The sequence below is a fragment of the Larus michahellis genome, chromosome 8 (assembly GCF_964199755.1).
Source record: "Larus michahellis chromosome 8, bLarMic1.1, whole genome shotgun sequence".
Taxonomy (NCBI): domain Eukaryota; kingdom Metazoa; phylum Chordata; class Aves; order Charadriiformes; family Laridae; genus Larus; species Larus michahellis.
The window spans coordinates 23,107,362-23,134,143 of record NC_133903.1 but is presented as its reverse complement, the minus strand read 5'-3'; the positions used below and the strand labels follow the sequence as shown (position 1 = coordinate 23,134,143).

The 26,782-nt window shown below is 49.7% G+C and overlaps 1 long non-coding RNA gene across 2 annotated transcripts; it reads left to right on the top strand.

The window, feature by feature from the left end:
• The first annotated feature begins 427 nt into the window (after window positions 1-427).
• LOC141747803 (uncharacterized) lies at window positions 428-26,782 on the top strand. 2 transcript variants are annotated; one of them, XR_012588812.1, is made up of 3 exons: window positions 428-551; window positions 24,418-24,500; window positions 26,206-26,782. It is a non-coding gene; the product is annotated as an uncharacterized LOC141747803 (long non-coding RNA). The 2 variants fall into 2 exon arrangements; XR_012588813.1 differs by lacking the exon at window positions 428-551 and adding an exon at window positions 1,081-1,148.

Here is a 26,782-nt window from a genome sequence, read left to right as displayed (position 1 = left end):
CTCAAAGCACCGCGGGGCCACGAGCATCCGCCGGGGTTCCCTCCGCGGAACCTGCGTCGGCTTCTCCTGCCCGTGAGACCGGCCCATTGAAGAGATATCGCGGCGCCCCCCCTTGCTGGTGGCTCACCCGCCCCCCTCGCGGGCGGGGCTCTGCTGGAGCCGCGGGCGGCCCTTCCCTCAGACCTTCCCCGAGGCGGGGCGTGGGTGACGCACACCCCGTGCGTGGCCTCGGCGGTGAGCTTCCCCCGGACATAGTAAAAGTGTCCTTCCTCGTGCCTATATATACACTCGCTTTTCACGCAACTTCTAGGTCAGGGTGAACCGCCGGCGCTACCCAGCGGGCACTGCGTTGTATGCTAATTTAGGACCGCCCCCTCATCTGTCGTTGGAGGGGGGAGGCGTCCGCTCCACCCCCCCCCGAGTGAAAGGTAAAAGCGCGGCCTGGTGGCGGGGGCCCGCTCCCTGCCCGGCACCCAGCGGGATGAGGGTGAGCGGGGCTCTGTCCCACTCGTGACAGGCTGTGGGGGCTGGGGCCCCGGCTTGTGACACAGGTGAGGCCAAGAGCTGCCTGTGACGGGCTGTGGCGTTGGGTCCCGCTTGGGTCAGGCTGTGGGGCCGTGACCTGCCTGGGACAGGCTGTGGGCCTGGGGCCCCTGCTTGTGACACAGGTGGGGCCAAGAGCTGCTTGCCACAGCGGGTGTGGGGCTGTGACCTGCCTGTGACAGGCTGTGGGGTCGGGAACCGTTGTGACGAGCTGTGGAGCTGATGTCCCATTGTGACAGGCTGTGTGGTTAAGGCCCGCTTGTGACAGGGTGTGGGGCTGGTGCCCTGTCGTGACAGGCTGGGAGGCCAAGGCGTATTTGTGGCAGGCTGTGAGCCAGGTCCAGGCTGCCTTTGGCAGGCCCGGGGGCAGTGGGTGAGCACGTGGGCAGCTTGCTTCGAAATGCCTCCAGAACCATGAGCCTCTGTAGCGCTGGGGCTGTTTTCTTTTTAAAAAACGATTCTCAGGGCCGATGCAAACTCAGACACCGCAGGAAAGTGCCCTGAGTGCTGCTGACTGGGCTCTCCCTCCTTCCAGGGCTGAGTGTTCAGCTCACAGGGCTGCTCAGGCAGAAGCGACTGGCCGAGGCCTGGAATGCCACGCTGGGGTGAGTCTGGCTGATTGCAGCACGCAATTCCAGCAGGTTTCCTGGGGATACAGCCTATTAGTGCTGGAATGCTTCTCCCTCCCTGGGTGTGGGGAGAGGGACTCGGAGGCCGCGCTGGGGCTGTGGCCCTGCTGGGTTTCCTCACAGCTGCGTGCAGTGGCTCTGTGCCCATACACCTTTCTGTCCCTCCATTCTAGCTGTAGGATGCTGTGGGCAGCAGTGCTTGTGGGGCAACCCTTTGTAGGGGTCAATATGTTGCTTCCCTGGCTTTGTAAGGGCTTTTTGCCTTTCTCTAGTCTTTTGAGATGGTTTAAATGGGCTGAGCAGTATGCCAAGCTCTCGCTTTGGCCCTTAAACGTCCTGCTTTTCTGAGATTGAATGTGGTCTGTCCTGGTCCTTGGGCAATCTCTTTTTTGGAGGAAAATGATAAACACAGGTAACTTCTTGTATAAGCTTGCAGGTCTAGCAAATACTTCTAGAAATAAATCTTGTGGTTTTGGGATGACTCTTCAGACTTTTAGTTCCTGACACTACTCTTGATCCCCCTGAGGTTGTAAGGAGTCAGGTAGCAAAATTTTTCTGAAGTAGAGCATGCTGCAAAGCCCCAAAGGAGAGGCAGCTCAGTGTGGAGCCATGCGTGGAAGGGTACAGGAGTTTGCTTGCTTGCATGTTGCCTGTTGCACTGTTTATAGTTGCAGTACCGTGGGGGTATGGAGATGGGAGTCATGAAGGACTTAACAGGCTGAATCTGCCTTGTCTGGTGCACACCTGATGCCCGTGAGTTGGGTGTCAGGCTTTAATGAAGGAGCTAAAAAAGGGAGAGGTTGTGGGTGATGTTGGTGGCTTCTCAAAGCAGGGAGGGTGGCTCTTTTTGGGTGAGATGTGACCTTCCATTAGCTTTTTTCTGTGGAAATGTAGAGGGTAGGGCAGCTGTCTGCTTGGACTAGGAGGGCTGGAGGAGCTTATTTTTAATGTGCTGCTTTCAGAGGTGGTGAATGTCCTGGGGAAACTGGGTGCCTGGGAAGTTTGCCCATGAGTTGCTTTCTTGTGGCCTCCCAGTGAACTCAAGGTAAACTGAGACTAAAACTCCCTTTTCTTTCCCCACTCTCTTGTGAGAGCACTGGGAACGCATTACCCTGATGCTAATTGTTACTCTGACTGATAGCAGCAATTAGGGTCTGTAATCTGAGATCATAGAATCATAGAATTGTTGAGGTTGGAAGGGACCTTTAAGATCATTGAGTCCAACCTTTAGCCTACCCTGACAAGAGCCACTTCTAAACCATGTCCCTCAGTGCCCCATCTACTCTTTTTTTAAACACCTCCAGAGATGGTGAATCCACCACCTCCCTGGGCAACCTATTCCAATGTTTAATAACCCTTTCAGTGAAAAAATGTCTCCTAATATCTAATCTAAACCTCCCCTGACGTAACTTGAACCCGTTTCCCCTCGTCCTATCACTTGTCACCAGGGAGAAAAGGTCAGCCCCCATCTCTCTACAACCTCCTTTCAGGTAGTTGTAGAGGGTGATAAGGTCTCCCCTCAGCCTCCTCTTCTCCAGGCTAAACAACCCCAGCTCCCTCAGTCGTTCCTCATAAGGTTTGTCCTCCAGGCCCCTCACCAGCTTTGTAGCCCTTCTCTGGACACGCTCCAACACCTCAATGTCCCTCTTGTAGCGAGGGGCCCAAAACTGAACGCAGTACTCGAGGTGGGGCCTCACCAGTGCCGAGTACAGGGGGATGATCACTTCCCTAGTCCGGCTCACCACACTATTCCTGATACAGGCTAGGATGCTGTTGGCCTTCTTGGCCACCTGGGCACACTGCTGGCTCATATTCAGCCGGCTGTCAACCAACACCCCCAGGTCCTTTTCTGCCGGGCTGCTTTCAAGCCACTCTGCCCCAATCCTGTAGCGCTGCATGGGGTTGTTGTGTCCCAAGTGCAGGACCCGGCATTTGGCCTTGTTGAACCTCATACCATTGGTCTCAGCCCATCGGTCCAGCCTGTCCAGATCCCTCTGCAGAGCCAACCTACCCTCAAGCAGATCAACACGCCCACCCAGTTTAGTGTCATCTGCGAACTTACTGAGGGTGCATTCAATCCCTTCATCCAGATCATTGATAAAGATATTAAAGAGAACCGGCCCCAGCACCGAACCCTGGGGGACACCACTTGTGACTGGACACCAACTGGATTTAACTCCATTTACCACCACTCTCTGGGCACGGCCATCCAGCCAGTTTTTTACCCAGCGAAGAGTGCACCTGTCCAGGCCATGAGCAGCCAGTTTCTCCAGGAGAATGCTGTGGGAAACAGTGTCAAAAGCTTTGCAAAAATCCAAGTAGATAACATCCACAGCTTTTCCCTCATCCACTAAGTGGGTCACCTTATCATAGAAGGATATTAGGTTTGATAGGCATGACCTGCCCTTCACAAACCCATGCTGACTGGGCCTGATCACCCTGTTCTCCTGCATGTGCCGTGTAATGGCACTGAGGAGGATCTGTTCCATGACCTTCCCAGGCACCGAGGTCAGACTGACTGGCCTGTAGTTCCCCGGATCCTCCTTCCGGCCCTTCTTGTGGATGGGTGTCACATTTGCTAACCTCCAGTCAGCTGGGACCTCCCCGGTTGTCCAGGACTGCTCATAAATGATACCAAGTGGCCTGGCGAGCACTTCCGCCAGCTCTTTCAATACCCTTGGGTGGATCCCATCCGGCCCCATAGATTTGTGCACCTCCAGGTGCTGAAGCAGGTCCCTCACCATTTCCCTTTGGATTAGAGGGGCTTCATTCTGCTCCCCATCCCTGTCTTCTAGTTCAGGGGTCTGGGTGCTCAGGGAACAACTGGTCCTACTGCTGAAGACTGAGGCAAAGACTTCATTAAGTACCTCAGCCTTTTCCTCATCCTTGGTCACTATGTTGCCAGCCCCATCTACTAGAGGACAGAGATAATCCTTAGTCCTCTTCCTATTGCTAATATATTTATAGAAGCTTTTTTTGTTGTCCTTGACAACAGAAGCCAGGTTTAGCTCCAGCTGGGCTTTAGCCCTCCTGATTTTTTCCCTACATAGCTTAACTACCTCTTTGTAGTCCTCTTGAGTGGCCTGCCCTTCCTTCCAGAGGCCATAGATCCTCTTTTTTTCCCTAAGTTGTAACACTAGCTCCCTGTTTAGCCAGGCCGGCCTTTTTCCCCGACGGCTTGTCTTCTGGCACATGGGGACAGCCTGCTCCTGCGCCTTTAAGACTTCATTCTTGAAAATCATCCAGGCTTCCTGGGCTCCTTTGCCCTGGAGGACTGCCTCCCAGGGGACTTTGTCAACCAGGCTCCTGAAAAGCCCAAAGTCCGCCCTCCGGAAGTCCAAGGTAGCAGTTCTACTGACCCCTCTCCTTGCTTCTCGCAGAATTGAAAACTCTATCATTTCATGGTCACTGTTCCCAAGACAGCCTCCAACCTTCACATCCCCCACAAGACCTTCCCTATTTACAAACAACAGATCCAGCAGGGCACCTTCCCTAGTTGGCTCTCTCACTAGCTGTGTCAGGAAGTTATCCCCAGCACATTCCAGGAACCTTCTAGACTGTTCCCTCCCTGCTGTATTGTATTCCCAGCAGATGTCCGGCAAATTGAAGTCCCCCACGAGGACAAGAGCTCGCGATCTTGAGACTTCTCCCAGCCGTTTATAGAATATTTCATCTGCCTCCTCATCCTGATTGGGCGGTCTATAACAGACTCCTACTACGATATCCGCCTTGTTAGCCCTGCCCCTGATTCTTACCCATAAACACTCAACCCCATTATCACCATCATTAAGTTCAAAGCATTCGTAACACTCCTTAACATACAGGGCCACACCCCCGCCTCTCCTTGCTTGCCTATCCTTCCTGAAGAGCCTATAGGCATCCATGGCAGCACCATAGCTATGTGAGTCATCCCACCACGTTTCTGTGATGGCGACTACATCATAGTTTCCCTGCTGCACGATGGCCTCCAGCTCGTCCTGCTTATTCCCCATGCTGCGTGCATTAGTGTAGATGCACTTCAGTTGGGTTAATTGTCCTGCCACTTTCTTGGGGGGACAGGCCCTGATTTGCACCTGGTCATTCTCGGACACTACTGTAGCTACCAAATTATCACTACTCCTTGTGTCTATGCTGCCACACAATTCACTATCCCCCACCATCGCTGAGGCAGGCTGCAAGACCCTGCTATCACTTATACCCATGAGCACTGCTATGTTGTTCCCAGGCACCACTTTTGTGATCCTGGTTTCGTCCCCATCCCCCATCAAACCTAGTTTAAAGCCTTATGGATAAGCCCTGCTAATTCTTGTCCCAGTCTCTTTCTTCCCCTTCGGGTTAGGCTTCCCCCGCCTGATGCCAGCATGCCTGGTTTCCTGTAGATCAGCCCATGTTCAAAAAAGCCAAAGTCCTGCCGGACGCACCAGTCGCAGAGCCAGGAGTTAATTTGCTGGCTCCTCCTATTTATCCCCTCGTCTACCCCTGCAAATGATGGGATAGAGGAGAACACTATTTGTGCTCCCGATCCCTTAACCAGCCGTCCCAGGGCCCTAAAGTCATTCTTCATTGCCCTCAGACTTCTGGTACCTACTTCGTCACTGCCTACCTGAAATATCAGTAGCGGATAGTAATCTGATGACTGGACCAGGGAAGGGAGTTTCCTCCGTATGTCCTTAATTCTGGCCCCAGGGAGGCAGCTGACTTCCCTGTGGGATGGGTCCGGTCTACAGATAGGACCCTCTGTTCCTCTCAGAAGGGAGTCACCTACTACAATAACCCTTCTTTCTTTCTTTGTTGAGGACGTCCTGAGGCGTGGGGGTGAGTGACGAGCACTGTGCATTTCACTGGATGGATCAGCTCCTCCATCCTCAATAGCAGATCAAGTCTCTGCTATGTGGAGTGCTGTAACTACTGCCTTGGGAAGCTCTCTGCTAAATACCCTGAGCTGGGATGCTTTGGGGAAGCATTGGGATGCTCTTAAACGTGATTGGCTTGTAGAAGGAGGTGAGTGTGTCTGGGCTACACAGGCTGAGTGTTCCCACTGAACTGGGCTATCTGTGCCTGAAACACTGATTTATTTCAGAATTACATAACTGATCTGCTGGTGAGATGTTTCTTCCTCGCTTTCCTGCCACACAGCAGCATCCTGCTGCCCGGCATCTCCAGGGCAGGCTTGCTGAGAGGAGGCACTGCCCTGCCCAGCTCTCAGTTCAGGCATCGGCTTCCCAGGTGCTTCCAGTCTCATGTGGGCCCCGCTGGGTACAGCAAGGCTATGCTCATTTAGAACAGTTATTTATTAAAAGAAGTGCTGGGTGATGACCCTGTCTCTGTCCCTTCAGCTCCTGGTGACATCTGTGATACAGCTGGTCTTAAGAGGTCACTCATTTCGCCTCGCTTAATGATCTGCTGTAGAAAGCAAGCTTTCATTGCTTGCTCGAGTATCAATGGGACATAAATATTAATGAAACCTCAGTGGTTCTGTGGTGCTGACTTTCACGGCTGTGGAGGGCTCATTTGCAGCTGCCGGGCAGTGCGGGGAACTCTGTGATGGAGTGATAATAAAGTGGTTGTGAACTCTGCTCCGAGGTGCTTCTCAGGGCTTTGAACTTGCAGGCTTCTGGCATGGCACTGTGAGACTGGCTCGGTGTTTTCTAAAGCAGGCTCTTGCACAGCAGTGTGAGCATTAGCAGGGGAGGGACTCACGGGGACATTTTGGGTGCTGCAGGTATGGGAGTTTGTTGGTTGCAACTTCAGGTGGCAAACAGTCTGGTTAATGGAACCTAACATTCTCTGAGGCTCTGGAGTGGGATCAGGACGAGGGCAGATGCAAAACAACATCTATTAAAGCGGCCTTTTTGGGCTGCTGGTACCAGCTGGGAATCACCATAAAGAATGGGCTGGCAGCAGTTATATATGTACAACGGAAGAGCATAATTTTGAATCTGTGGGAAGTGGGTTTTTGCTGTTTAATCCAGGCAAGTCCCTTCCGGTGCAGAAAAGTCAGGGTAGCAACCGAGGTCTTGTAAATAAAACAGTTGTCTTCGGAAAAATGAGGCTTTTTACATACTAATCTGGAATATATTGCACAGTGCACGGTGCCTTTAAACAGGGTATATTTAGTATCTGTGCTTGAATGGCAGCAAAATTGCTCCCCAAGAGATTAATTTGGAGAGAGAACCCCAAATCTTGCTCTGAACTCCTATGTGTCTTCTGAAACGGGAGCCCAGGGTGAAGCTGTGTGGGGTAGAGGGTTGGTGACTCTTATTTTCTTATCTGTGGAGAAGAATTTGCTTCGCTGCTGGAATGATGCAGACTTGACTCACCCTGCTTTTGCTTAGGGCATGATCTTCCCCTCCCACCACAGGTGTTTCCTGGCCACAGGGGTTGCAGGAGCCCTCCTGCAGGGATTTCTGGTGGATCGGGGCTGTAGGATTTTGGCAGCGTCTGGTTGTAGTAATGGACATTAAAATACACATATCCTCCCTCAAAACCTTCATATACCAGTGCCTGCAAGAATTGCCCCTTGCTGACCAGGTTTTTGCACCATGCTATATTGCTGTGCAGCCTGTCCTTGCTCCACAGAGGGACTGTTCCAGACTCTTCTGATCAAAAGAGGCATTACCTTTCCTGCAGTTCCTGCCAGGTATGGTACAGCTGAGCTCATGCAGGTTTAAAAGAAAAAGTGTTGGCTGTTGTCTGTGTTGTCTCTGAGCTATGGCTATTGCACGCTGTCATGTCTTAGCAGCGTAGAAAGCCTTCAGGGCCCAACTTTGCTCAACTCCTTCATTTAACACCCAGGGATGAAATTCGAAGGTGGGAGCTGATTGGCTGTATTAATTGTTTTCACGGTGTCCGGCAACCCCAGTCAAGCCGGCTTCCTTTTACAGTAAGCAAGGTGTGAAGAGATCAGAAGGCTTATCCTTCCCTTCAGCTCCCCAAAAACTTGTGGAAGACCTTGGCTGGTGCAGGAGCATTATGTGCCCGGGGAGCTGGCAATCAGTTCTGTGACCTGATTAGCACGGCCTGGAGGATTGTGGCAGAAATAAGAGGAAAGGGACGTTTGCTGTGTCAGGAAGACTAACAGGCTGCCTTTGTGAAGGATGCGGGATGGTTTCATGCCTCCCCATCTTTGCTCAGACACACTGGAGATCCTTAGCCCTATAATGATGGTAGGAAAGGCTGACCTACAAAATCCTCTCTGAGCCTATGCCCACGCACCAGTGTTTCTGGAGTATAATCCATGTGAGTAAGAAGCAGGAAGGGCTGCTGTACCTGCAAGCCCTCAGGGACCCATGCCACTGCTCTTGGAGATTTGACATTCTGAATATCACCTTGAGGATGTGGATTATATTCATGGAGGGGGAAAAAGCGAAAAAAACTGTTAGAAGCCTTTGGTAGTATAAAGTGAAAGCATCACCTTTCTTGACATGTTTGTCTCGAGCGGAGATTGTATCTGGTGGTAGGATGAGGAGAAGTTGCATATTGTGTGGTGTTAATTGCAAAGGGAAAACCACATGAAAGTCAAGTGAAATTGAATCCCACTGCATTTGATATTCCCAGAGTTGAAGGCCTCGGTACATCTCATTAGTTTAAAAACCCTGATGGAGAGAGCTCAGCTTCGAACAGGAAATTGATATGACATTGAGACCTGGGAGAGGATTAGCCGCCTGTCTGTGAACTTGTCCAAAGGAGTTGAACATGTAAATGTTCCCGTAGAGCAGCTCCCTGTGAGAAGGCATGCCAGTTAATTAAGGCCTCCGGGACCACACAGTTGCAATGAGGGAGGGATAAGGTTTGTGCACGTGGGAAGTCCTGCTGCTGTTTTCTCTCTGTGGTGGAAATACTATATGGGGTATACAGACAGGCCCAAAGCTTTGGGCATGTGGGCTCTACTTGGATGCTAGTAAAAGAAAGCTTCTTAGTGGGCTTTGCAGGCACTGGGATAGGGTTGAACTAAACAGGGTATGGAGTTCTAGAACTACTGTGTTGGCCCATCTGGTGGAGGTGTGTATGGAGTGTGTGTGGCTGGGAGGTGAATTTGGGTTTTGCCCACAGTTGACTTGGGGACTGGCTTTTGTGCCAAAACGTGTGGTTCGGTTCTGGGACTCTGCAGAGATGCCGAGGGCCTAGAGCTCTGTGGATCTCACATTTGGATGCCAAAACACATCTGGTTGCTGTGACCCAGTGTCTTTGCTCTAACGGCATGAAAATTGCAACACCGAGCCAATGTTCTGGCTGTATATAGAAAGCTGCAACTGCTTTTTATTATTTTTTTGGGGGTTTTTTTCAGTGCTTGAGCTGATAGGAGATATTTGCCAGGGAATGAAGGCCATCAGATACGTTGTGCCTGCCAATTTGTACTTATGAGCCTGGCTGCTTTGGGTCCTGATGGGTTTACCCTTCTGATGAAGAGTTTTGTAATGGTTGTATGTGGAGAAAGGATATTTCCCATTTTCTCTTGCAAACACCAGCCGTGCTCTGTGCAGTCTTAAGGCAAGGTGCTAATGATGAAGAATCCATGACTTGGCGGCACACCGGGGTTTTCAGCAGTACTTTGCTCCTGTTGAAAATGAAATGTGTTTGTGGACTGACTCTCTGTGGTAGGTGGACTTTGCAGATCATACCGACATCATTGTGCTTCTTGTGTACTGAGAGGGCAGTTTCTAGCTGGAACATTGCAGTCCCCAGGCAGGATTGCTAGAAGGAGGGCTGGTGGGGTCCCAGTGTCCCAGTGGGGTGATGGAGGCTGTGTAAGCCTGCAGGGATCTGGCCGTCAGCATGATGCCTCTGCTTTGGACAGAAACCCCTGCCCAAGTGGCCAGGAAGTGACAGTCTCTGCATCTCTCCAGCACAGGCCTCCTCAGGGAAAAATCTTATCTCTCGTTGAAGCAGTGGCCTGTGGCAGGCTGTGCAGTCGTGTAGGGGCAAGGATCCTCCTCACTCATCCTCTGCCTGTGCATCTCTCAAGCCCTGCTTAAAATAAACTGACCTTCAGGTTCTTCATCAGAAGAACAACTCCAGTGAGGAGCCCCACAGGAGAACCCATGTCCCAGCACAGTGCATCGCTCGCGCTGATGTTGCTGCTGGAGAAGATGTTGGCTGGAGCAGGGAGCTGTGCTTTATGTAACTCGATGGTGTTGCAGCTTCCACCTGAGGGTAGCCTAGATCAGGACTCACGAGCTTGGAAAAGATGTGAGTGAGGAGAACTTGAGACACACCTATAAAATCACCCAAGAAGGTGATAAGGAGTCAATTGTTGTTTCCTTCAGGGCAAGAAGACGGGGCTTCCCACCAAAAATAGCGGGCTGCATGTTTAAACCAAACAGTATTACAAGCCACGAGTAGGGAGGAAGTCATTCAACCCCAGAAACTTCTTGTTCTGGGATGTTGTGGAGGCCAAAACTATCATGAACCTTTAAAAAGAAATTTGGCAATTTCATGGCAGATAACTCTTGATGATGGGCCCAAACACAGCCCTGGAGCAATTTACAGCTTCGGAATTTTTTAAGTGCTGGGCTGCTAGGAGCTGGAGAAATATCCTGGGAAAACACCTCCATGTTCCACCTTCTGTTCAGCTCTTTCCATTAGCATCAAGCTCGGTTGCTGTTGGAGACAGGAGGCTGAATTAGAGGGACTTATGCTCTCTTGGCTGATGGCTGTCATGAGTGGACAAAGGCAGGCAAGTGACCCTACCATGCACCATCTGAAGGAAGATTCTCCTTTCTGGGAGGCTGTGATCAAAAGAGCCATTTCAGGTCTAGCACTGGCAACGCGTGTTCCTCAGTAAAGGCAGGTGCTTGAGTGACTCCTCTAATGCCCACGCCTGCCTGTACAGAAGTTGAGGCTGTGTTTAGGGAGTCGTTTAGTGACAGTTCTTCTGGGCAGGTTTAGGGAATTAAACAGTAAGTAGGATTAATAAAAACCTATCAAAATATGTAAACATATGTATCACATCTCTTTGATAATGAAGGAGCAGTTAATAAGTATTTGCAATCAACGTTCCTACCTGGAAGCTTTCTCTGAAAGCATTTCTGAGGCTGCTCAAACAACCCATTTATTTCCATCATTTTAACAACCTGTTTTCTCAAGGCAATTGAAATTACTTGCTTAAAGAGCTGTCTCCCCTCCTCCCCACCTACGACACATTCCATTTTACTAAGCCTTTGCTTTGTCTCTGGCTCCTGGCTGTGTTCTGAGCTGCTGGGGCTGATTCTGGACCTAGTGCTGGCTGGGTTCCTGCTCTGCTGGAGGTGTTGGCAGGGCAGGTGGACAGCCTTGGGTGATGGTGAGTAGCTGGCTTATAATCACTCATGTGGAGATCCCTACCCAAAAGCCAGCACAGATGGGGAGTAAGGAGCTGCCTTGATGCACAGCCTGGGGCTGTGTATGCCACTTGGAAACACTTGTACCGGTTTGGAGGAGCTCTTTGGCAGCTTTGGGAGCAGGGCACTTCTCGCTATCTTACTGAAGCAATGCTTCCCACTGATGTGTCCTGAGGACTTGCAGGACACTGTTTCTCTTAGTCACCCAACTGCTAATACCTGTACCTGGTTCCTTCAGTGCCTTGGTGAGCTGTTGTATACATTCTAGTTCTTTTCTGGAGTAGAGAGATGCAGGTCCTGAACTGCTGCTTCCAGAACATGTGGGCATCATGTAGGTGTGGATGATTTCTTTCTTTGGGCTGTTGGAGCAATATTTCTTCCTCTTCATAGACAGCAGCGTGTGTGTGGGTGGCTAGCTCCTGGAGCACTGATGTGCTGCCTTGAAGACTCTGATTAGTTGGGGGTGGTGCAGGAATAGTTTAGATCTCCATACCAGTCCAGCGAAGGCACAATGTTATCTTGGTCCTAGCACAAGTGAGTGTTGGGCCTGTGCTTCTTCCTGGAAGAGCTCTGGAGCTGCAGTGTGTAGCTTTGTTTAAAATGTTGACGTCCCACCCTCCAGCCTGGGGACATCCCAGGACAGTGCTTGAAAGGTCAGCCCAAAAATGGGGATGATCCCTGCCCATTAACAGTGGTAACTTACTCTTGGCTAAGGAAAGATGGCAGATGATGGGTGAAAGCTTCAGCTTCCAGGGCTTTTCCCCACATACTTCTTGCAAGGATTTCAGTGCTCAGGCTGTGCTGCTGCTTTGCCTTTTTCCTGAGGCCTGGGAAACCAGGAGCCATGTAGCTTTTGGTGTTCCCTGGGGATTTTCCCTGTCCCCCTCTCTGAGGATATGTTTGGGCTCTGCTTTGTGGGATAACTAATAGGGCTGTCAGACCTCTTGTCCCAGCAACCCAAGAAGATGAATAGTCCAACATGTGAAGCCACCTTTGCAAGTCCTGAGGCCCCGGCAGGAACCAGCACCATGACAGATGGGCTGACAAGCGGGGCTGACACAACTAGGTCAGCACGAATATCAAAGGGGTGGAAGCCGCGTCTCTATCTCCCCTCTGCTTGGCACCCCAGTGCCTCTGGGCCAGACGGTGGCCACTTATCACCATCTTCTTCAGTGACTCCTGTAAGCTGGCAGCATGAGAGCCTCGTCTAGAAGAAAGACACTAGTCGTGGTCCTAACGCTGCTTTGTGGAGCTGCCATCTGTCCTCTCCTTGGATGCCGCTGCCAAGACAGCCTGGGAACATAACCCAGCACTGATGCTATGTCAGATAAGCGTCTGGTTAGACTGTGCTCTATGCCTCTTCCTTCCCAGCACATTATGGTGCTGCCTTCCCTTCAAAAAGGTTAGCCTCATGTCCCTGCACATATAGATGTGTATATAGATATTTTTTAGAGAGCTCCAACTTTGTGCTTTGTGGCTTGATGCCTCTTCCCTTGCCTGGGTTTCTGCAGCCTCAGGACTGTGTGCTTCTCCTCTCTCACCCGGAGCCAGCTTGTGTGCTGTGGGAAGGCTTAGTTGTCTGGAGAGGGCTGTGCAAATAATCGCATGAGTTTTTCCTTTTGTGGATGGGGGAGGAAAATTTGGCAAGGTGGCTGCAAATGAGTCTTGAGAGTGTCCTGGAGCGGTGAGCTGAGAGCCCCGAGCTGGTCTTACTATTTAAAATCCATTAGCCACGAGCAGAGCTGCTTCTGGGCTCAGCATTCAGTACCTGTTACGGGCTGAATTAGTCCCTAATTTCTGTCCCTTACAGTTAAAATGACTCAGACATTCCTTTTTGAGACGGGGTATTGCTTCTGACTAAGTACCCTACAGCTGTGGCTCTACTGACTATTAAATTGTTCTCAGAAATGCAGTGATTGTCTCGTCTCCAGGTCAGTGTAGGCTGGTGCTGTCACCTTGGTGTTGCTGTGGGGCTAGAAGAGGTGCTATACTTTGCTGTAGGAAAGCAAATGCTGAGGCACATCTGAGGACTCAATGGCTGCAGGTTTAATAAGATCAATACCACCTCTGCAAAAGATTACATGGTATACTAGGCAGCAAATAGACCACTTCTGCTGGATTTGGAAACCATTTATAGAGTCTATTAGGAATGGTAAGGTAGAGGAGACGTATCCAGAGTGAATTGCACAGAGGCAGTAGTTGAGACTCCCACATTAAGGGTTTTGCAGTCTATTAAATAATGGAATTAAAAGCAAAATAAATGAGAAATTTTTGTCCAAGGAGCTTTACCTGCAGTCACATCATCCGCCAACATGGCAGTGCTGGGCTGTGGCACCCTTCTGGCTGCTTCTGCTGCCTGTAGAAGGGCTGAACCTCCTAAAGCCAAGGCAGTGACTTGACTCTGACTGAAGGCTGAAGCTTCACCCTTGCAGAAAGAACAGAGGAGAAAAGAGCTGCCCAGAAGAGGAGTGCTTGCTCTCATATCCATTGGCCAGTGCTGCCTCCCTGGAGCCTTGAAAGGCATCAGGAGGAGGTGTCTGTCAGGCTTCTGTCATGATAGAGAAGAGTCAGTCAAGGGGGCGAGCTTGGAGATCCTCACTGCTTGCGCCCAGCAGGCTGTTGGGCCTTCCACCCCACAGCTGGCAGGTCAAAAGGTGTCTTGTGCTGTGGAACATCCCCTTTTCCCCTGCTCCACCCCCTGCGCCATGCCACGTGCTCTGCAGCCAGTGTTCCTGTTGCTGCCATATATGGCCTATGGTGGGCTGGCCTGAGTTGAGGAGCAACTTTTGGGAACAGCCTCTCTGGACCAAGGACACTATGTTGGCCTTGTCTGAGCTGGCCTTGTGCTGCTGTCAGCTCCTGCGGCATACCCTTGGAATAATTAACTCTAATAACACATGAGCAATAGCCTGCCTGGCCATCCTGCCCTGAGGAGCGAGTCAGGGTGCTCAGCTCCTATCATTTCTCTGCTGCTCTGTCCAGTCTCATTTGAAATTCCTTGCAGGATGAATTACAGTGCTCTAAGGGAATCTGCAAAATAGGATCACAGGCCAATTGAATCCATCTGCAAAGTATGGGAGGACGATATATCACCCTATGGATGGATTCCCCCTGCCCTCCCACTTCTTTTTCTATTTTAAAAGACTCTTGGACCTAATAAGAAAAACAGGTACTTAAGGAACATGCTCTGTGGTGTAACAAGGAGCTGGATCAGGTCCTGTTGACTGAAGGTTGGCAATGCAGAAAGGAAATTGGTGCTGAATATGTACATGGGAGGAACCAGGCAGCAATGGCTAGGGAAGTAAGGCAGGAATGTATACCATGGCACTGCTCAGCCTGGTCCCTCTGAAAGTAGAATGATGTTATGTGTTTCTCTGGGAATGTTCTATGTGCTAAGGTGTGCTGGGAGAGGCAGGAGCTGAAAATGTTTACGAGCTGTGGGAGACTTTAGGGGTAAATAACAACCTGCCCAAGTTGGTAGAAGCTGCCTCAGTAAGAGCCCTGCAGGTGCTGTGATCCCCATGGAGGTCTCGAGTACCCTGGACCGCCTCCAACAGCTCTCTGTGCTGACACAGGGGCAGCTGAACGCAGCCCTCAGGGTCCAAATTAGCAATTCCTGGCTGGCTGGCCTGGCTGTGCTCCCCAGTAGTGTGTCTGAGGTCACTTACCTTGGCTCTTGGCCCTGGTGTGGGTGGACTTCTGAGGAAGGAGTTAACCTCCTTGCACTTGGGGTGGACTGAGGTTGGCCTGGTGTTAGCTACCAAGCCTCCCTTCTCCTCCAGCTGGGACGCTCCAGCCATTGCCCGAGGGGGAAGGGAAATGAGTTAAACCCATCTTCAGACACGTTTGTATTGATTCTGTCACTTTCTTGCTGCTTGCTGACAGGTGATGGATGGCTCATAATGCGACCGGCACAGTACATTACGTTTCCCATCCAGGGACTCCTAAATCATTTCAAATTTTCAAATTCCCTAATCAATATTTTATCAGTAGCAGAAGAAAGCGTAACGGACCCATTTCTCAAGAGGTAGAAGAGTGAGTGTGTGCGGATGCATGCTTGCACATATATAGGCATGTGAGTTTGTACATTTATAATCACAACTAAAGCACTGTTAGTACAACAATGATAATACCTGCAATCATAAAAATAAATACAGAAGTAGGACCATGAGTCTTGCTTACATTTAAGTGACTTCAGGATGAAGCAAATTAGAGATTTGGGTTTCTGATTTGAATTGTGGATTAATGCTTAGTGAGGTCTGAACTGCCAGTCGCTCAATCCTTAGGCAGGGTGCAGGGGGGTCAAGACAGATGGAAACAGGTCTAGTTTTGGGGGGGAGGAAATCATATTTGTAGCCTTCTGTAAAGCAGCGTGGCTCAGATCTGTCACCTGCTGCTGAAACAGTAACAGGGAAAATGACCCTAGGGAGTCTGTCTGGATTTGTTGGCTCAGGTGGTTGGTTGTGTGAAGTTATAACTGGTCAAACAGAGCACGGTGCTGCATTCTTGGGACTGAAGTGCAGTGGGCAGGGAGGGCACCTCTTGCCACCATGGTCTGGCAGATGCTGGGACACTGGAAGACTAGAATTATAGAATCATAGAATTGTCTAGGTTGGAAGGGACCTTTCAGATCATCTAGTCCAACCATCAGCCTAACTCTGCCAAAAACCATCACCAAAACATGTTGCTAAGCACTACGTCTACCTGTCTTTTGAATATCTCCAGGGATGGCGATGCCACCACTTCCCTGGGCAGCCTGTTCCAATGTTTGATAACCCTTTCCGTGTAAACATTTTTCCTAATATCCAATCTAAACCTCCCCTGGTGCAACTTGAGGCCATTTCCTCTTGTTCTATTGCTTGTTAGCTGGGAGAAGAGACTGACCCCCATCTCTCTACACCCTCCTTCCAGGTAGTTGTAGAGAGCTATAAGGTCCTCCCCTCAGCCTCCTTTTCTGCAGACTAAACAACCCCAGCTCCCTCAGCTGCTCCTCATAAGGCTTGTTCTCCAGACTCCTCATCAGCTTCGTTGCCCTTCTCTGGACATGGTCCAGCACCTCAATGTCTTTTTTTGTGGTTAGGGGCCCAAAACTGAACACAATATTCAAGGTGGGGCCTCACCAGTGCCAAATACAGGGGGACGGTTACGTCCCTAGTTTTACTCAGCACAGTGCTCCTGATACAGGCCAAGATGCTGTTGGCCTTCTTGGCCACACTGCTGGCTCATATTCAGGTGGCAGTTGACCAACACCCCCAGGTCCTTTTCTGCCAGGCAGCTTTCGAGCCACTCTGCCCCAATCCCGTAGAGCTGCATGGAGTTGTTGTGACCGAAGTGCAGGACCCGGCACTTGGCCTTGTTGAACCTCATACCATTGGCCTTGGCCCATCCATCCAGACTATCCAGATCCCTCTGCAAAGCCTTTCTACCCTCAAGCAGGTCAACATTTCCACCCAACTTGGTGTTGTCTGCAAACTTACTGAGGGTGCACTTAATCCCCTCATCCAGATCATTGATAAAAATATTAAAGAGAACTGGTCCTGGTACCGAGCCCTGGGGAACACCACTCATGACCAGCCGCCAACTGGATTTACCTCCATTCACCACCACTCTCTGGGCCTGGCCCTCCAGCCAGTTTTTAACCCAGTGAAGGCTACTTCTGTCCAAGCCATGGGCAGTCAGTTTCTCCAGGAAGATGCTGAAGTCCAGGTAAACACCACCCACAGCCCTTTCCTCATCCACCAAGCGGGTCGCTTTGTCATAGAAGGAGATCAGGTTTGTCAAGCAGACCTGCCTTTCATGAACCCATGCTGACTGGGCCTGATCACCTGTTTGTCTTTCGTGTGCCACGTAATGGCACTCAGGATGACCTGTTCCTTGACCTTCCCAGGCACCAAGGTCAGGCTGACAGGCCTGTAGTTCCCCAGATCATCCTTCCGGCCCTTTTTGTAGATGGGCGTCACATTTGCTAGATGCCAGTCAACTGGGACCTCCCCAATTTGCCAGGACTACTGGTAAATGATAGAAAGTGGCTCGGTGAGCACTCCTGCCAGCTCCCTCAGTACCCTCAGGTGGATCCCATCTGGCCCCATAGACTTGTGTACGTCCAGGTGTTGGGGCAGGTCCCTCACTATCTCCCTTTGGATTACGGGGACTTCATTCTGCTCCCTGCTCCTATCTATTAGCTTAGGTGTCTGGGTACTCAGAGAACAACCAACTCTGCTACTGAAGACTGAGGTAAAGAAGGCACTAAGTGCCTCAGCCTTCTCATCATCCTTTATTACTCTAACTGCCCTCACCTGATAAAAGGTGGAGATTCTCTTGAGTCCTCCTTTTGTTACTAATATATTTATAGAAACTCTTTTATTGTTCTTAACATCCAAAGTTCTAGTTGGGCTTTAGCCTTTCTAATTTTCTCCCTACATAGCCTTACAACATCTTTGTAGTCTTCTAGGACTTTGTAGCCTCTGTAGCCTTCTAGGTCGGAATGTGCTTGCAATTGTGTGCTTGAGCTGGTCCCTGAGCAGTGTGTGCCTTTCTACTCCTCTGTGGGCGCTTGCTGTTGCAACCTGGATGTGGTCCAGGACCAGGTGTGGTGAGAGATGGTGTGGTGGGGCTGAATGAGGCTAAGGAAAGAAGTACCAGTGCTTTTCGGAGGAGGTGCAGGAGGGCTCTGATGTTAGGCTGCTAGTTCCAGCCTGAGGCCCAGATTCAGTGATTTTGCAGGTCCTCCACACTGGGCTACCTTCACCAGTTCCTGCCTGGCATCTGGCTTTCTGCCAGGCTTTGGGATGGAAGAGCTCAGGGAATACTGGAGCTAGTTCCCCCTGCTACAGGAGGGGAGTCTGTGAGAACTGGAGGTGGCGCAGGGCTTCCTTCCTTCCCCTGCAAGATGATGCTGGTGAGACAGCCAGGCAGGGGGAGCAGGAGCATGCCTGTCCGCACCAAAGATGTCTGCTTTCCCCAAATATTCCCTGGGCTGGTCGTTCTGCATGTGTGTTCCCTGCATCTCCTGACCTCTTCTATTCAACAATCTCTCTCCATTGAATTACCTATTCTCTCAGACTGTTGTTTTTTTTTTGTTTTTTTTTTTTTTTTTTAGTTTATTCCCAGGTTGGGTGTTTTCCAAGTAAAAGACTTAGTCTTAAGATGTTTTTCCTCCTCCCCTGAAGACAGCCTCCAAACAGCACAGATGTGAGGCTAAACATAACTCTCCTTGTTACTGTCACCTCTCCTCAGCGTTTGCCTGGGTGACCTGGTGTTGTCTTCACTTCCAAGTGTTGTTTCACAGCTTGGTTGTAGCTTGCTGCTGGAGTATGTAGCACGGTGTAGCTTGTGGGAGAGAGCAGGGTTACAGCTCTTGGGAGCGTACAGCTGGAGCTCAAAAGTGACACTTGCAGAACCCGTGCTGACTTTCTGACCCCATCTCAGGCTGTGTGGGGACCCTTACTCCTTTTGGCTAGTGTGATGGCATAGACTGTGTAATAGGAGAGCTAGACTCTGCTGGTAGAGGTAGTTTGTGTAAGAGGAAAACCTATTGTTTATAGAAAAAGCTTCCTTTCTGTCCCAACCCCTACCCAGCCTCTCTTAAGAGGAGAAATGTGTTCTTTCCCCAATGCAATAGCTGCCTCCCTGCCAGCAGGGAGGTATTATACTACTACATTTTTTGTACCAATATTTTTCAATGAGCTCAGTCTCAGAGACTGGATCCCAGCTGTGTGCTGCTGGGTGCCCCATGTGTAGGTGAAGTAAGCTGCTAAACCATTTTCTCTCCCCATCATGGCATGCTCTGTCCAGTTTGGCTTTGATGGGGAAGGCCTTTGGTTTGTGCTGTCCAGGCTGCTCCCTTCCCCAGAGGCACTGTGCATAGTGGGAATGTGCCCTTGTGTCCCTGGTTGGTCATTGTAAAGGGATGCATGAAAATTACTGATTTCCTTCTTCTGAAAGCCTGGGCCTGATCTGCTAGAGCAGAAGTCTTCTGAAGGGCTTGCATAAATGTGCAGGGAGGTTATTCCAGATCACTAACTGGTGGCAGAGCCCACAACTGTTCATCCTCCAGAAGTTAGAATGGCTTCTGCCTGCGTCATGCCCATCTGTATAACTGAAGCAGAGCAGGAGAAAGGAAAGAAGATACCAAGGCGCACTTCCCAGAGACAAGGTGTTTGCCGTGTAGCTGTCACCAGCCATTCTTCAAAGCGAATGTCGTCACCCAGACCACCTGCTGCCTTCTTTCTTTAATGTACAATAGCATGAATTGCCTTTCCCCCCTATGCTTTGGTGTTAACCTTGCCTTGTTCTGATGCTTTTTGAGAATATGTCGTGTGTTTCACTGGGAGCGGGACAAGAGTTAGACTCAGACCCAGACCTTTGTGCTTCACAGTTGCCACACTTCCTACATGCATTTGAGTCCCTGTCAATAGCTGAGGTAGACAACTACTGCATTCATCTGATAAAGTCAGTCCTTCAGCAGAAGAGGTGAATCCCCTTGTTTGGGCACAGGTGGCCTTAAATACTGTCTCCCCAGATGAGAGATGTTCTGAAAAACTGTGTACCTGAGAGAAAAAACGTACCCTTAGCATCTGAAAAAGTTTGCTATGGAATTGTGTGTTGCATTTCTCATCTTTACGGTTGCTGTGCCTGGGAAAGAGGGGAGAAGCTGGGAAACTCTTTGCAAGCAGTATGGTGAGGTATACCTCAAACAGAAGGGGATGGGGTGAACTGGCTCCCCAAGGGGCAGTGCTTCACCCTCCACTTGTCCTTAGGATAAGGAATGTGTTGAACGCTGAAACTCTAGGATGCAACTCCACTCTATATCTTGCATACTTTAAAACATACTGAAAGGGGTCTGGAGGGATCACAGGTTAGGAGTGGGATTTATGTCCCTGTGGCAAATAGATCTCAGCTTTGTTCGCCATCTCCCTTGGCCAGCAAGGCCACTTATCCCACTGTCCAGTGGGATAGAGCTACTTGGGGTGGTACAGCTGCTGTAAGGACACAAGCCTCTGCTTTTCTGAGTCAGCCCCATTCTTTGCGGCGCTTGGGCAAGGAGGACATGGGCTGAAAATACCCAGAGAGTTCATGACAGAGCTGGCAGTTGCCAGCCTGACCATAATATCTTGCAAGGATGTGAATGTTGGGTAGCTTAGAAATGCAACACAAGGGCTCTTTGTGGCTTTCAAATGATCTGTGGTGGCATGAAGGGGAAATTCCCAGCCGTTTTTAATAGCCGGCTTAAGGGAAGTCCCTTTGTTCATTTAGTCTTTGTTTAAAGTGGTCCGGGGAGGTGAAATTCTCCTGCCTCATCTGGGTCTTAGCTGGGTGCTGATAAGCAAAGAGCTGCTTTTCCCTGCCAGCCACTTCTGCCAAGCCAGAAATAGCGTGCTGGAGTAAGCTCACTATGGCGGCATTTCTCATTCAAAAGTTAATAAGCTTTGAAATTGGATTTTAATCAGCTAATTTTTGATGCTAGGCACTAGAGCTCGATTAGGAGGGTCCAGTAAACCAAGTTTCGTCTTTCTTCTGTGCTGTCTTTCTTTTACCCCAATCTGTCAAAGAAAGGGCTGGGAAATGTTCTAGCATTTGAGGACCTACATGTTTTAGGATTTCTGTTGCCCCTGCTTTTTTGATCTGATCCATCCCATGGATGAATGGAAAAACTGATCTCTGGTAGACATCTGCTCTTCCAAGGCTGAAGCAATGTAAATGCTTTTCTTAGCAGCTCCTTTTGGAGAGAGTGCTGGAGCTCTTTGAATCCAAACCTTTGTTAAAAATGAGATGAGGTGGGACAAGGGATAGAAGATCTGCTGTGGCTCTAACCACATTCCTGCTGTTCCCAGCATCAGAATAGGGTACCCCGAATCCTGAATCCAGTAGAATCACGGAATGGCTGAGGTTGGAGGGACCTCTGGAGATTGTCTAGTTCAACCTGCCTGCTCAAAGCAGGGTCTGCTGAAGCAGGCTGCCCAGGACCACATCCAGTCAGCATTTGAATTCCTCCAAGGATGGATGCCTCTCTGGGCAACCTGTTAAGGTGTTAGATTGCCCCTACAGTAAAAAAAAGATCTTGTGTATAAACGTAATTTAATGTATTTCAATTTATGCTTGTTACCACTGAGAAGAGCCTGGACCTGTTGTCTTTACTGCCTCCTATGAGGGATTAAATGCCCATGGATAAGATCCCCCTGAGCCTTGTCTTCTCTGGACTAAACAGTTCCAGCTCTTTCAGCCTCTCCTTGTATGTTGTGTGCTCCAAACCCTTAATCATCTTCATGGCAACCATGTGGTCTGTCACCCATTCCTTCCTGTTTTGTATTGTCTGCAAAATTCCTGATAGTGTGCTGCTGTGCCCTGTCCTCTTAAGTCACTGATGAAGGTCATTAAGGGCCCTTTCTTCCTCTCTGCCTTTGGGGATTTTGCCAGGCAGCAAAGAAAACTATAGCTGGACTTCAGGGTTATGTAGTTACACTTCCGCTCAAGGGATGGATTCAGTAGAGACCTCTCCAAGTTGTTATTCAGTATCTCTATAAATCTGAGCAAGCACTGCTGTCTTGGTTTACCCTCCAAAGTCTTTTCTCTTGATCAGATGGAGTAGAGGCTGATTTTATTTTTTAAAGCTATATTTAGATTCTGGTGCACAGGCACCCGTTTCCTACAGAAATACTGGCTTAGCGAGCTCTCTGGCGACCAAACACACTTCTTCCCTATGCTTGTGTAATGGTCAAATCAAATGGGAAAGGTTTCTTTTGGCAGCAGAGTAACCACGCAGAGGCACTGCGCTGCTTGCATGCTGTAGTCTTGTTATCTGGAGAGCAGTCCCAGGCACTTCTGTTTTGTTCAGGGTCAGGGCTAGACTCTCTAACAAGCACCTCTTTCCCTAACATCTCAGCACCTCGGCTGCTAGGAGAGTGGTACAAAGGCTCTGGAATGGGCTTGCCAGAGGTGGTTTGAGTTTGATAGTGTACTGGCACTGCTGCAGCGCTGGGCAAGTGTCGTTCTGTCTCTGAGCTGTCTCTGAGTCCCTGCATGTCTGTGCTTTCTGGTACTTCTGCTAGCTGTTACAGAGGATGTTGTATTTCCCTTGCCCTGGGCTATGAACAGCCGGCTAGACACTTATCATCTTTTCTCTGAGGAAGGAAACGGGAGAGAGCGTAATGGTCTTTCTAAACATGCTTTACAATGTAGAATATCTATCCAATATAAAACTGCCCTAATGGCCAGCTTTTACTATTTCCAATACTTTTCAGGGGAGTTCAGTCCTGTGATAGTACTCGCCAGGAATATGAACTGTGGTATGTTAGCTTCAGGGGACTGTCCAGCCTGTGCTAGGTTGACAGATAGCTTGAAGGGAGGCTGGTCTACTGGACAGGACTTAGCTGGCCCTATACAAAACAGTGTGCTTACGGTGAGTCAGCTTCCCCTGGAGGCGATGCTTCCAGCCAGCCACAGCCACATGATAAATGCAAAGTGACATTCATCTAGGAAACCCCAGGCCAACACAGCAGACCTTATCGTACCAAGTGATGAAGAGGAATGAAGTTGGGCTGGTTAGCATCCTCTAAGGACTCTGGATCTTACAGATCTGGGAGTTACCAATCCCCAAACCTTCCCAAGCTGCAGGTGGATTTCATCTGGGCTGATAATCAGAGGGAGCCCAGAGCAGGGTTGATGCCCCAGAGAGTGGTAGGCAGGGTGTCCCGGAAGCTTTTCCCAGGGCATGCTCGAAATAGAGATGTCTTGTCTTACATAGTCCTTGCAGTGGAGAGGAGATGCCTTTGGATGAAGCAGTCTGCAGAGCCTTTCTCAGGTTTCCTACTTATTTGTTTTTCCATTCTTATTTGCTGTTTCTAGGTAGAACTAGCTTTCTGTTTCTTAGGTTCGGGTAAAGAGACCCCCCAACAAACATCAGTCCTTTCTTGTATTACCAAAGACCAAAGCGGTCTTGCTCTTGTGGCATTTGGTAGTCGATTATTTTGGAAATCTTTTCGGAGAGAAGTCCATTAACAGAGCAGCAAAAAGTCTAGTGTGGCTAAACACCATTGCCTGACTCATCTTGTCGTCCAGGCTCTGTGAAATGTGTGGATGAACTGCCAACAACTGTGGTGGTGGGTGTGAAGGCCAGATCCCGCTGCCCGCTTTGGGGTGCATGAATGTTGCTTTAACTCTCTTAGGGCTTCCCATCATGCTGCTTTGGCACCTGGTTTCTGACAGGGCTCTGCATCTCCCAGCTGTGTCCAGCTCTCTTGCCTGCTTGACCCCATCAATGGTGGCTGAGCATGGAGCCAGGTTTGGACACTTCTCCATGTGCAGTGGCAATTGTCTGCTAGGGTGAAGAGAACAGGCATAGCTCGAAGTAACTAGAAGAGAGTACCTCTCCCTATCCTCTTCTCCAGACGCTCAAGATCTTTCTTCCTGGTTACTGCAAACCATTGGCAGGACTAGAATCGCTGGAGATGCCCCTCACTGGCTTTAGGAGAAGCTGTGGAATTCACCTGTCCTAGCTGGCTGAAGTGTTTTTTACTTCTCATCCATGTACAGCCACCATGTAAACCAGAGAGGTGGTACTTCATGCCTGCCATTAGGACAAGCCAGGCAATACAGGAGCTATTCTTATCTTCTGAAGAGCAACCCAAGTTAGAGCTGGCTGGTGAGCACAGTCCGATTTTGCTACAACTTTCAAGGGTTTGAAATTTTTCAGATGACACTTGGATGGAAAGGCTTCATATCCAGTGAACTGTTTTCTTTTTTGGGGGAAAAAAAAAAAAGGCTAAAGGAATTGTTTTGTGCAGGTAGAGGCAAGCAGCTGAGGGTCATAGAAGTCAGAGGTTACCAGGGTCCGAGACATGAGTTCAGAATACAGGAGACCCAGTTTCGAGTCTTTGCTCACCTTGATTCAGAGCTTTTGTTGACTAGCTTTTTCTCCCTGCCTACAGCCTAGGAAACACCTGGTTTGATCTGTGCTGTTGGTCCCCTCACCTTCCTCACCTCGCTTTATGGATCCATCTCCCTGAAAAAGGTGGGCGATATTGAAATAGCACTTTAAGCTGTCTTTTTCATGGTTATGTTGTATTGTGACAGGTTTGGATATGATTATGGGAACTAGTAGGAGGATGCTATAGAAATGCTATACGCTGTGATCACGCAAGCCTGGGCAGGAGTGGGAGGAAGAATGGAAAGCTATTGTAAAACTACAGGGAGAGGAGAGAGTTTGCCGGGGACTATTCCCAAGGGTTTGTGCTCGGCGTGCTGACAGTAGTCAGTCTGTCCTTTCCTGTGGTTTTGGGGTGGATCCCAAGTGTCCTTTTGTGATGAACTACTTGAAACATTTGATTATGCTTGGAAGTTTAGACTGGGGACCCACCAGAGACAGGCATTGTCCTTCTTGTCTTACTCTTTACACTTCCTTTTAATGAGGGCAGAATTTGTTGTCTGTATCATTAAGGAGAAGGACCAGACCCTAGACGTACTTGTGTATGGATGGCAGTCCCCAACTCTTCCCTGGAGGGCTGGGGCTGACATGGGCATGCAGCTATGTCGAAGGGGTGATGTGGTCCAGCCAGGGAGTTGCCTTGTGGTAGTACAGTCCTGCTCTTGCTGCCACAACTCCTGCAGGGTATTGCATATATATGGTCGGGAACTAGATGAGCTATTGAGTTGACTTGTCTGCCCTTCTCCCTATCCTAGTACAGAGTGTATCCACCAGCACAGGGCATGTGGCTCATTCCTAGTGAAGTACGCAGTCTCATCAGAAGGAAATCCTGCCCAGGTGGCAATCCCCAGGGACTGCTTTGCAAAGACATGCCAAAGCCGTGGGGACCACAGACTCACTTAAATTCCAACAGCGAGCTCGTTGCTGCCAAATCCCATTTGCATCACTGTGAAAAATGGTAAAATCATCATTAGGTGTTCACTAAAATACCCTAAATTTTGCAGAACATGAGGTATGAGTCAGGCATTGAAACCAGCGTCCAAAGGAGGGAGGGAGTGGGGAGAGGCGGCAGGAGTGCTTATGAAATATTTTGTTTCACTGGCAAGAGGACAAGAAATAATTGGGCCCTAAATCAAGGCAATGGGAGAAAAGGAACAGCAAATCAAGGGAAATGGCGTAAAATTAGGTCTTAGAGTAGAGAAATGTGTACACATGATCACCTGGTGGCTCTGGCAGAGATATATGCCCATAAATCTTCTCTTTTAACCTTTTCCCTCCTGCTTTAAGGGGAATAGTGTCAGGTTTGCTCACCCTGTCTGTCTTTTCTAGAGATGACTGGGTTTGGCTTCAACTTCCCTGGTGCTGAGCACCCACCAAGTGGCCTGAACCCCCTTCAGAGCTGGTGAGGGAGCTCCCAGGGTGCCTGAACTCCTTGGGGCAGCCTAGGGACTCTTACCCCCAAGAGAGGGTCCATCATGCAGACCCGTCCTGTCTCTGAGATGGGGCTGGGTAGATGGGATGAGCTACAGAGGACTCTCCTCTAGGGCTGTAGTGTGTGTATGCGAATACCTCGGAGTTCACGTTGGCAGGAATGGCTGGGGTGGTCTGTTCCTCATACTGTGCAAATTAGTTCAGGTCTTGATTTCTAGAAGGTGAGGTGGACCTTAAGCAGCTGGGGAGAACACGTCTGGGCCTTACCGCATACAGTCAAAGCTTTCCCTGTCTGACCACGGCTGCAGCTGCATCCCCAACAGGATCTACTAATATACTAAGAGGGTTGTCTCCCTTCCAGACTTTATCGAGACCTAGAAGAGCAAGCTGACCTGTAATGTCCTGCATGGAGACCCAGGCACCTCCCTTGTATTCACCTCTGAGCACAGGATGTCCCTCTCAGCGGGCTCTTCCAGCTGCAAACCTGTAATTCTGATACTTAAAAAAAAAAAGAAAAAAAATCCCCTTTATGCCCCCCTTAAGGTCCCTGGCTTATTTTTCTTATAAAAATAATGAAATATAAAAATAAAGCTTTCCCTGTTTGCTTTCTCCCAGCCCTCCCTCCTACTGCACAGCACTCATTAACTCCCCTAACGCTCGAGTCAGACGCGGCCCCTGGTTAAAAACAGCAACCGCCCTCATGCCTCGCCTGTTTCCTGGGAGCTGGCAGCCAGACAATAACACCGATGGGATCATCTTCATCAGAAGATATCAGTCCCTCTGTGAAATTTAAGTAACTTGAACTTGGAGTTCGGGGGGGATTAAAAAAAAACGCTGGAAAAAGAAGCAGAAGGAGGAAAGATGCTGTTTGGGAGAGGTTGCTGGAGAAGCTGCCTCTGCCTGTCCCTCCCTGGGGCCTCTTTTGGGCAGGTACAAGC